The 12,810-nt window shown below is 40.6% G+C and overlaps 1 long non-coding RNA gene across 1 annotated transcript; it reads left to right on the top strand.

Annotated features, from left to right (window-relative positions):
* The first annotated feature begins 1,052 nt into the window (after positions 1–1,052).
* On the top strand, positions 1,053–9,773 carry LOC127642257 (uncharacterized). The gene is made up of 3 exons (XR_007970343.1): positions 1,053–1,389; positions 7,492–7,612; positions 9,002–9,773. It is a non-coding gene; the product is annotated as an uncharacterized LOC127642257 (long non-coding RNA).
* Positions 9,774–12,810: the final 3,037 nt, after the last annotated feature.

The following is a 12,810-nucleotide window of genomic DNA, read 5'->3' on the forward strand; positions in this document are numbered from 1 at the left end:
AGGCCACTCCAAAATTCCCATTTTCTGGTCAAATATTTTCTAATTTTGTACATTGATACTACAGGCCAACAGGAACCCACAAACCAAGAATGGCCCACATTCGACCATAGGTGGCGCTACAGGCCACGCCCCAAAAAAATATTTTCAAAGTGATACCATTTCCACGCCATTTAACCAATTCTTCTGAAACTTGGTGTACATGCCTCATTTCTCATTGGGAACAAAAAAGCCTCAAGGATCCATAAGGTCCGTGTATGGATTTTCCTGTACACTGAAAATGTTTCGTTTAGGATTCAGACAGAAGTACATGTTTTTTGAATTCATCCATTGGGAGGGTTTATCCCCAACCATCTACTGATCAATTTTAAATGATTTGCCATTTTGAGGAGGAATCCGCATTGCTGCTTGCAGCTATATTTATTATTATTATTATTATTATTCTTCTCCTTGAGCCCAAATAGCTCAAAAAGTCACTGGTCAAAAATTTTCTAAATTGGCACATTGATACTCCATGCCAACGGGTACCCCCAAACCAAGAATGGCCCACATTCGCCCATAGGTGGCGCTACAGGCCACGCCCAAAAAAACAAATTTCAAAGTGATACAATTTCCACGCCATTTGTCCAAATCTTCTGAAATTTGGTGTACATGCCTCATTCCTCATGGGGAACAAAAAAGCCTCAAGAACCCATAACTTCCGCCATGATGGATTTTCCCGTACGTTGAAAATTTGCGAAAACCTACAAAACTCTTCTTCTCCTGAACCGTAGCTCCAATTGACTTGAAATTTGGTACACATGTGTAGAATGGACAGTCCTTGAAAACGTTACTTAGGAAAAATGAATACGATACAAAATGGCTGAAAGGGGCGTGTTTATGTAAATGTCCAAATTTTAACAATATATACGTGTCAATAAATCAAATGTAATTTTGACTGATGGTTTTTCAAACCTAACATGCTTCAAGATGACATCACTCTGAAGTACTGCGCAAAGAATGGCCAACATTCGCCCCTAGGGGGCGCTACAGGCCATGCCGAAATTCCCATTTTCTGGTCTAAAATGTTCTAATTTGGTACAATGGTACTACAGGCCAACAGGAACCCACAAACCAAGAATGGCCGACATTCGCCACTAGGGGGCGCTAAAGGCCACGCCAAAATTCCCGTTTTCTGGTCAAAAATGTTCTAATTTGGTACATTGATACTACAGGCCAACAGGAACCCACAAACCAAGAATGGCCAACATTCACCCCTAGGGGGCGCTACAGGCCATGCCGAAATTCCCATTTTCTGGTCTAAAATGTTCTAATTTGGTACAATGGTACTACAGGCCAACAGGAACCCACAAACCAAGAATGGCCAACATTCGCCATTAGGGGGCGCTACAGGTAATTCCCAAAAGTCCCATTTTCTGGTCAAACATTTTCTAATTTGGTACATTGATTCTACAGGCCAACAGGAACCCACAAACCAAGAATGGCCCACATTCGCCCCTAGGGGGCGCTACAGGCCACTCCAAAATTCCCATTTTCTGGTCAAATATTTTCTAATTTTGTACATTGATACTACAGGCCAACAGGAACCCACAAACCAAGAATGGCCCACATTCGACCATAGGTGGCGCTACAGGCCACGCCCCAAAAAAATATTTTCAAAGTGATACCATTTCCACGCCATTTGTCCAATTCTTCTGAAACTTGGTGTACATGCCTCATTTCTCATTGGGAACAAAAACGCCTCAAGGATCCATAAGGTCCGGTATGGATTTTCCTGTACATTGAAAATGTTTCGTTTAGGATTCAGACAGAAGTACATGTTTTTTGAATTCCTTCATTGGGAGGGTTTATCCCCAACCATCTACTGATCAATTTTAAATGATTTGCCATTTTGAGGAGGAATCCGCATTGCTGCTTGCAGCTATATTTAGATTCCTCCGTAGGAGGAATCTATTGTATTTGTCGGTTATTATTATTATTATTATTATTATTATTATTATTATTATTATTATTACTTCTTCTCCTTGAGCCCCAATAGCTCAAAAAGTCACTGGTCAAAAATTTTCTAAATTGGCACATTGATACTCCATGCCAACGGGTACCCCCAAACCAAGAATGGTCAACATTCGCCCATAGGTGGCGCTACAGGCCACGCCCAAAAAACAAAAATTCAAAGTGATATAATTTCCACCCCATTTGTCCAAATCTTCTGAAACTTTGTAAACATGCCTCATTTCTCATGGGGAACAAAAAAGCCTCAAGGACCCATACTTCTGCCATTATGGATTTTCCTGTACAGTGAAAATTTTGGAAAACCTACAAAACTCTTCTTCTCCTGAACCTCAGCTCCAATTGACTTGGAATTTGGCACACGTGTGTAGTATGTATGTCTTTCCAAACGTTACTTAGCAAAAATGAATACAATACAAAATGGCTGAAATGGACGTGTTTATGTAAATGTACACACAAAAGATGATCAAAAATTTTTAAAATCCCATTGATTTACAATGGCTGAGCAAAAGTGCTCCCTCTACTGGACAAATATGGTCCACATGTAAAATCCCATTCACTTACATTGGCTGAGCAAAGAGGCTCCCTCTACTGGAGTAACTCTGTCTACCACATGCAGCTCTTCTGTAGCAATCTCTCTAATGAAGCATTTCGGTCTCCTAGTGGGTGGAGCTCCAGACTTAGACTACAGAAGACATTTTGCGTCTGCACGGAGGTATGTCAAATCAATTGTGTGTCTTAATGCTTTCCAGTTTGAACATTCAAGCGATTTTACACTATTCAACTCAACAAAGGCAAAACAACTCAAATAAATGTTTTCGAGCAGTTTGTGTGACACAGCGAGCGAGCCGCGTCGCGTCTAACGTTCGCACGCCGATGAGAGTTCGCTTTCCCTTCTTGCGTTTCAACGGACAATTTCATACACCAAAATACATGATATATTGGGGTGTCTGCTATATCTCAAGTGAACAAACAGTTGATAAAGAAATCGGGTATCAATATATTGAATTATGAATTATTGAAGGGGTCTAGTGATGCCGCTGTGATGTCCTGTTAGATTTTTCTCTATCGAGACAGCGTTAACGTATCAAAACTTCCGAGTATGATGTTGTTTAATTGTCTCTGACAACACGCAATCCTCGAGGCGAGATCATTTTTGCTCGCATCTTCACGAAGGTTTGTTGGTTGTGTACAATGGTTGCCTGCTTGAACATTCAAGCGATTTTACACTATTCAACTCAACAAAGGCAAAACAACTCAAATAAATGTTTTCGAGCAGTTTGTGTGACACAGCGAGCGAGCCGCGTCGCGACTAACGCTCGCACGCCGATGAGAGTTCGCTTTCACAGCTTCATGCGTTTGAACGGACAATTTCATACACCAAAATACATGATATATTGGGGTGTCTGTTATGTATCAAGTGAACAAACAGTTGATAAAGAAATTGGGTATCAATATATTTAATTATGAATTATTGTGAACAACACGGATGCCGCTGTGGTGTCCTGTTAAGATTTTTCTCTCGAAACAGCGTTAACAGCTTAAACAAAATACTGCGTTATTTTTGCACATACAGATACATTTAATACATCGTCACAAACTATGAAAGTTGTACTTTTATTTGTTGTAAAATAAAGAAAATAAACCGTGTGCTCTTTGTCTAAGCGAATATCTTTCTGAAACACGTCACAAAAACTTACACAAACATGAAACATATGTCTAAAGAAAGTAGGGATGGGCTGATCAATCCTAACGTATCAAAACTTCCGAGAATGATGTTGTTTAATTGTCTCTGACAACACGCAAACCGCGAGGCGAGATCATTTTTGCTCGCATCATCATGAAGGTTTGTCGGTTGTATACAATGTTTGCCTGTTTGAACATTCAAGCGATTTTACACTATTCAACTCAACAAATGTCAAAACAACTCAAATACATGTTTGCGAGCTGTTTGTGTGACACAGCGAGCCGCGTCGCGTCTAACTCACGCACTCCGATGTCTTTCGCTGCTGCTTGCGTCTGAACGGACAATTTCATACAACAGAGTGTCAAAATACATGATATATTGAGGAGTCTGTTATGTCTCAAGTGAACAAACAGTTGAGAAAGAAATCTGGAATAATTATATTTTATTCTGGCATTATTCCAGATGACGTCCTGCTATATTTTTCTCTCGAAACAGCGGAAACAACTTAAACAAAATACTGCGTCATTTTTGCCCATACAGAAACATGCAAGACATCATTACGAACTATGAAATGTGTACTTTTATTTGTGTACACTTACAATAACAACAAAACCTTGTGCTTTTGTAAAATAAATAAACAGGGTGCTCAGTCTCTGTCTTCGCGATTATTTTTCTGAAACACGTCACAAAATTCAAGTGAACAAAATCAACCATTCACGCAGTCTGTATTTTATCATCTCACAATGAATACAAATGCAACAAGCATGGCACAAAACGAAAATAATGATACTTCTCAGTTCTCAAAAGATTAAACTGAACTGTGCCTTAAGTATCGTATCATGCGATAAAAGCCTCTTAAAGAGACAGTAACAATTTAGCCTTCGTCCTGAACATAGACATTCCCAAGTAATTGAGAAGTACAAATGGTATTATTTTAAGTTTTTTTTATTTCTCTCTTACCTTGTAAAATGCCACGTTTTTGAATGGCATGTAAACACAATCACTCCATTTTTTTCACTGGATCTGTTGCTATTTTAATGATTTAAAAATCAAAGCACTGACCATTTAAAGTGTGAGCTTGTAGGCTACATTTTGAAATAGTTATAAACAGTCACAGCTATACAGTGTTATTATGTGCCTAGATAGTCTTTCAAATAAAATTGCTTGTGATATGCTTATGTAAATCACACAAAAAAAACAGAAAAAAAATCTTAAGAGAGAAGTGAAAGTGAAAGTAGAGATTTTCAAAGTGATTTTTCATTCAAAGTGATACAATTTCCACGCCATTTGTCTAAATCTTCTGAAACTTGGTGTACATGCCTCATTCCTCATGGGGAACAAAAAAGCCTTAAGGACCCATAACTTTCACCATGATGGATTTTCCCGTACGTTGAAAATTTGCGAAAACCTAAAAATACTCTTCTTCTCCTGAACCGTAGCTCCAATTGACTTGAAATTTGGTACACATTTGTAGAATGGACATCCTTGAAAACATTACTTAGGAAAAATGAATGTGATACAAAATGTCTGAAAGGGGCGTGTTTATGTAAATGTCCAAATTTTAACAATATATACCTGTCAATAAATCAAATGTAATTTTGACTGATGGTTTTTCAAACCTAACATGCTTCAAGATGACATCACTCTGAAGTACTGCGCAAAGAATGGCCGACATTCGCCCCTAGGGGGCGCTACAGGCCATGTCGAAATTCCCATTTTCTGGTCTAAAATGTTCTAATTTGGTACAATGGTACTACAGGCCAACAGGAACCCACAAACCAAGAATGGCCGACATTCGCCACTAGGGGGCGCTAAAGGCCACGCCAAAATTCCCGTTTTCTGGTCAAATTTTTTTTAATTTGGTACATTGATACTACAGGCAGACAGGAACCCACAAACCAAGAATGGACAACATTCACCCCTAGGGGGCGCTACAGGCCATGCCAAAATTCCCATTTTCTGGTCAAAAATGTTCTAATTTGGTACACTGATACTACATGCCAACAGGAACCCACAAACCACGAATGGCCAACATTCGCCATTAGGGGGCGCTACAGGTAATTCCAAAAATCCCATTTTCTGGTCAAACATTTTCTAATTTGGTGTATTGATTCTACAGGCCGACAGGAACCCACAAACCAAGAAAGGCCCACATTCGCCCCTAGGGGGCGCTACAGGCCACTCCAAAATTCCCATTTTCTGGTCAAATATTTTCTAATTTTGTACATTTATACTACAGGCCAACAGGAACCCACAAACCAAGAATGACCAACATTTGCCCATAGGTGGCGCTACAGGCCACGCCCCAAATTTTTTTTTTCAAAATGATATAATATCCACCCCATTTGTCCAATTCTTCTGAAACTTGGTGTACATGCCGCATTTCTCATTGGGAACAAAAAGCCTCAAGGATCCATAAGGTCCGGTATGGATTTTCCTGTACATTGAAAATGTTTTGTTTAGGAATCAGACGAAGACATGTTTTTTTGAATTCCTTAATTGGGAGGGTTTATCCCCAACCATCTACTGATCAATTTTAAATGATTTGCCATTTTGAGGAGGAATCCGCATTGCTGCTTGCAGCTATATTTATTATTATTATTATTATTCTTCTTCTCCTTGAGCCCCAATAGCTCAAAAAGTCACTGGTCAAAAATTTTCTAAATTGGCACATTGATACTCCATGCCAACGGGTACCCCCAAACCAAGAATGGCCCACATTCGCCCATAGGTGGCGCTACAGGCCACGCCCAAAAAAACAAAATTCAAAGTGATACAATTTCCACGCCATTTGTCCAAATCTTCTGAAATTTGGTGTACATGCCTCATTCCTCATGGGGAACAAAAAGCCTCAAGAACCCATAACTTCCGCCATGATGGATTTTCCCGTACGTTGAAAATTTGCGAAAACCTACAAAACTCTTCTTCTCCTGAACCGTAGCTCCAATTGACTTGAAATTTGGTACACATGTGTAGAATGGACATCCTTGAAAACGTTACTTAGGAAAAATGAATACGATACAAAATGGCTGAAAGGGGCGTGTTTATGTAAATGTCCAAATTTTAACAATATATACGTGTCAATAAATCAAATGTAATTTTGACTGATGGTTTTTCAAACCTAACATGCTTCAAGATGACATCACTCTGAAGTACTGTGCAAAGAATGGCCAACATTCGCCCCTAGGGGGCGCTACAGGCCATGCCGAAATTCCCATTTTCTGGTCAAAAATGTTCTAATTTGGTACAATGATACTACAGGCCAACAGGAACCCACAAACCAAGAATGGCCGACATTCGCCACTAGGGGGCGCTACAGGCCACGCCAAAATTCCCATTTTCTGGTCAAAAATGTTCTAATTTGGTACATTGATACTACAGGCCAACAGGAACCCACAAACCAAGAATGGCCAACATTCGCCCCTAGGGGGCGCTACAGGCCATGCCGAAATTCCCATTTTCTGGTCAAAAATGTTCTAATTTGGTACATTGATACTACAGGCCAACAGGAACCCACAAACCAAGAATGGCCAACATTCGCCACTAGGGGCGCTACAGGCCATGCCGAAATTCCCATTTTCTGGTCAAAAATGTTCTAATTTGGTACATTGATACTACAGGCCAACAGGAACCCACAAACCAAGAATGGCCAACATTCACCACTAGGGGCGCTACAGGCCATGCCGAAATTCCCATTTTCTGGTCAAAAATGTTCTAATTTGGTACATTGATACTACAGGCCAACAGGAACCCACAAACCAAGAATGGCCAACATTCGCCATTAGGGGGCGCTACAGGTAATTCCCAAAAGTCCCATTTTCTGGTCAAACATTTTCTAATTTGGTACATTGATTCTACAGGCCAAAAGGAACCCACAAACCAAGAATGGCCCACATTCGCCCCTAGGGGGCGCTACAGGTAATTCCCAAAAGTCCCATTTTCTGGTCAAATATTTTCTAATTTTGTACATTGATACTACAGGCCAACAGGAACCCACAAACCAAGAATGGCCCACATTGGACCATAGGTGGTGCTACAGGCCACGCCCCAAAAAAATTATTTTCAAAGTGATACCATTTCCACGCCATTTGTCCAATTCTTCTGAAACTTGGTGTACATGCCTCATTTCTCATTGGGAACAAAAAAAGCCTCAAGGATCCATAAGGTCCGGTATGGATTTTCCTGTACATTGAAAATGTTTCGTTTAGGATTCAGACAGAAATACATGTTTTTTGGATTCATCCATTGAGAGGGTTTAACCCCAACCCTCTACTGATCAATTTGAAATGATTTGCCATTTTGAGGAGGAATCCGCATTGCTGCTTGCAGCTATATTTATTATTATTATTATTATTATTCTTCTCCTTGAGCCCCAATAGCTCAAAAAGTCACTGGTCAAAAATTTTCTAAATTGGCACATTGATACTCCATGCCAACGGGTACCCCCAAACCAAGAATGGCCCACATTCGCCCATAGGTGGCGCTACAGGCCACGCCCAAAAAAACAAAATTCAAAGTGATACAATTTCCACGCCATTTGTCCAAATCTTCTGAAATTTGGTGTACATGCCTCATTCCTCATGGGGAACAAAAAAGCCTCAAGAACCCATAACTTCCGCCATGATGGATTTTCCCGTACGTTGAAAATTTGCGAAAACCTACAAAACTCTTCTTCTCCTGAACCGTAGCTCCAATTGACTTGAAATTTGGTACACATGTGTAGAATGGACAGTCCTTGAAAACGTTACTTAGGAAAAATGAATACGATACAAAATGGCTGAAAGGGGCGTGTTTATGTAAATGTCCAAATTTTAACAATATATACGTGTCAATAAATCAAATGTAATTTTGACTGATGGTTTTTCAAACCTAACATGCTTCAAGATGACATCACTCTGAAGTACTGCGCAAAGAATGGCCAACATTCGCCCCTAGGGGGCGCTACAGGCCATGCCGAAATTCCCATTTTCTGGTCTAAAATGTTCTAATTTGGTACAATGGTACTACAGGCCAACAGGAACCCACAAACCAAGAATGGCCGACATTCGCCACTAGGGGGCGCTAAAGGCCACGCCAAAATTCCCGTTTTCTGGTCAAAAATGTTCTAATTTGGTACATTGATACTACAGGCCAACAGGAACCCACAAACCAAGAATGGCCAACATTCACCCCTAGGGGGCGCTACAGGCCATGCCGAAATTCCCATTTTCTGGTCTAAAATGTTCTAATTTGGTACAATGGTACTACAGGCCAACAGGAACCCACAAACCAAGAATGGCCAACATTCGCCATTAGGGGGCGCTACAGGTAATTCCCAAAAGTCCCATTTTCTGGTCAAACATTTTCTAATTTGGTACATTGATTCTACAGGCCAAAAGGAACCCACAAACCAAGAATGGCCCACATTCGCCCCTAGGGGGCGCTACAGGCCACTCCAAAATTCCCATTTTCTGGTCAAATATTTTCTAATTTTGTACATTGATACTACAGGCCAACAGGAACCCACAAACCAAGAATGGCCCACATTCGACCATAGGTGGTGCTACAGGCCACGCCCCAAAAAAATATTTTCAAAGTGATACCATTTCCACGCCATTTGTCCAATTCTTCTGAAACTTGGTGTACATGCCTCATTTCTCATTGGGAACAAAAAAGCCTCAAGGATCCATAAGGTCCGGTATGGATTTTCCTGTACATTGAAAATGTTTCGTTTAGGATTCAGACAAAGACATGTTTTTTGAATTCCTTAATTGGGAGGGTTTATCCCCAACCATCTACTGATCAATTTTAAATGATTTGCCATTTTGAGGAGGAATCCGCATTGCTGCTTGCAGCTATATTTATTATTATTATTATTATTATTCTTCTCCTTGAGCCCCAATAGCTCAAAAAGTCACTGGTCAAAAATTTTCTAAATTGGCACATTGATACTCCATGCCAACGGGTACCCCCAAACCAAGAATGGCCCACATTCGCCCATAGGTGGCGCTACAGGCCACGCCCAAAAAAACAAAATTCAAAGTGATACAATTTCCACGCCATTTGTCCAAATCTTCTGAAATTTGGTGTACATGCCTCATTCCTCATGGGGAACAAAAAAGCCTCAAGAACCCATAACTTCCGCCATGATGGATTTTCCCGTACGTTGAAAATTTGCGAAAACCTACAAAACTCTTCTTCTCCTGAACCGTAGCTCCAATTGACTTGAAATTTGGTACACATGTGTAGAATGGACATCCTTGAAAACGTTACTTAGGAAAAATGAATACGATACAAAATGGCTGAAAGGGGCGTGTTTATGTAAATGTCCAAATTTTAACAATATATACGTGTCAATAAATCAAATGTAATTTTGACTGATGGTTTTTCAAACCTAACATGCTTAAAGATGACATCACTCTGAAGTACTGTGCAAAGAATGGCCATGCCAAAATTCCCATTTTCTGGTCAAAAATGTTCTAATTTGGTAAATTAATAGTACAGGCCAACAGGAATCCACAAACCAAGAATGACCGACATACGCCACTAGGGGGCACTACAGGACAAGCCAAAATTCCCATTTTCTGGTCAAAAATGTTCTAATTCGGTACAAGAATAGTACAGGCCAACAGGAATCCACAAACCAAGAATGACCGACATTCGCCACTAGGGGGCACTACAGGACAAGCCAAAATTCCCATTTTCTGGTCAAAAATTTTCTAATTTGGTACTTTGATACTACAGGCCAACAGGAACCCACATACCAAGTGTGGCCCACATTCGCCCTTAGGGGGCGCTACAGGCTACTCCAAAATTTCGTTTTCTGGTCAAAAACGTTCTAATTTGGTACATTGATACTGCAGGTCAACAGGAACCCTCAAACCAAGAATGGCCAACATTCGCCCCTAGGGGGCACTACAGGCCATGCCGAAATTCCCATTTTCTGGTCAAAAATGTTCTAATTTGGTACATTAATAGTACAGGCCAAAAGGAATCCACAAACCAAGAATGACCGACATTCACCACTAGGTGGCGCTAGAGGCCAAGCCGAAATTCCCATTTTCTGGTCAAAAAAGTTATAATTTGGTACATTGATACTACAGGCCAACAGGAACCCACAAACCAAGTATGGCCCACATTCGCCATTAGGGGGCGCTACAGGCCACTCCCAAAATTTCGTTTTCTGGTCAAAAATTTTCTAATATGGTACATTGATACTACTGGCCAACAGGAACCCACAAACAAAGAATGGCCAACATTCGCCCCTAGGGGGCACTAGAGGCCACGCCGAAATTCCCATTTTATGGTCAAAAATGTTCTAATTTGGTACATTGATACTACAGGTCAACAGGAACCCTCAAACCAAGAATGGCCAACATTCACCCCTAGGGGGCGCTACAGGTAATTCCCAAAAGTCCCATTTTCTGGTCAAATATTTTCTAATTATGTACATTGATACTACAGGCCAACAGGAACCCACAAACCAAGAATGGCCCACATTTGCCCATAGGTGGCGCTACAGGCCACGCCCCAAAAAATATTTTCAAAGTGATACCATTTCCACGCCATTTAACCAATTCTTCTGAATCTTGGTGTACATGCCTCATTTCTCATTGGGAACAAAAACGCCTCAAGGATCCATAAGGTCATGATGGATTTTCCTGTAGACTGAAAATGTTTCGTTTAGGATTCAGACAGAAATACATGTTTTTTGGATTCATCCATTGAGAGGGTTTAACCCCAACCCTCTACTGATCAATTTGAAATGATTTGCCATTTTGAGGAGGAATCCGCATTGCTGCTTGCAGCTATATTTATTATTATTATTATTATTATTATTATTATTCTTCTCCTTGAGCCCCAATAGCTCAAAAAGTCACTGGTCAAAAATTTTCTAAATTGGCACATTGATACTCCATGCCAACGGGTACCCCCAAACCAAGAATGGCCCACATTCGCCCATAGGTGGCGCTACAGGCCACGCCCAAAAAACAAAATTCAAAGTGATACAATTTCCACGCCATTTGTCCAAATCTTCTGAAATTTGGTGTACATGCCTCATTCCTCATGGGGAACAAAAAAGCCTCAAGAACCCATAACTTCCGCCATGATGGATTTTCCCGTACGTTGAAAATTTGCGAAAACCTACAAAACTCTTCTTCTCCTGAACCGTAGCTCCAATTGACTTGAAATTTGGTACACATGTGTAGAATGGACATCCTTGAAAACGTTACTTAGGAAAAATGAATACGATACAAAATGGCTGAAAGGGGCGTGTTTATGTAAATGTCCAAATTTTAACAATATATACGTGTCAATAAATCAAATGTAATTTTGACTGATGGTTTTTCAAACCTAACATGCTTAAAGATGACATCACTCTGAAGTACTGTGCAAAGAATGGCCATGCCAAAATTCCCATTTTCTGGTCAAAAATGTTCTAATTTGGTAAATTAATAGTACAGGCCAACAGGAATCCACAAACCAAGAATGACCGACATACGCCACTAGGGGGCACTACAGGACAAGCCAAAATTCCCATTTTCTGGTCAAAAATGTTCTAATTCGGTACAAGAATAGTACAAGCCAACAGGAATCCACAAACCAAGAATGACCGACATTCGCCACTAGGGGGCGCTACAGGCCATGCCGAAATTCCCATTTTCTGGTCTAAAATGTTCTAATTTGGTACAATGGTACTACAGGCCAACAGGAACCCTCAAACCAAGAATGGCCAACATTCGCCCCTAGGGGGCACTACAGGCCATGCCGAAATTCCCATTTTCTGGTCAAAAATGTTCTAATTTGGTACATTAATAGTACAGGCCAAAAGGAATCCACAAACCAAGAATGACCGACATTCACCACTAGGTGGCGCTAGAGGCCAAGCCGAAATTCCCATTTTCTGGTCAAAAAAGTTATAATTTGGTACATTGATACTACAGGCCAACAGGAACCCACAAACCAAGTATGGCCCACATTCGCCATTAGGGGGCGCTACAGGCCACTCCCAAAATTTCGTTTTCTGGTCAAAAATTTTCTAATATGGTACATTGATACTACTGGCCAACAGGAACCCACAAACAAAGAATGGCCAACATTCGCCCCTAGGGGGCACTAGAGGCCACGCCGAAATT

This window comes from Xyrauchen texanus, unplaced genomic scaffold, assembly GCF_025860055.1.
Source record: "Xyrauchen texanus isolate HMW12.3.18 unplaced genomic scaffold, RBS_HiC_50CHRs HiC_scaffold_532, whole genome shotgun sequence".
Taxonomy (NCBI): domain Eukaryota; kingdom Metazoa; phylum Chordata; class Actinopteri; order Cypriniformes; family Catostomidae; genus Xyrauchen; species Xyrauchen texanus.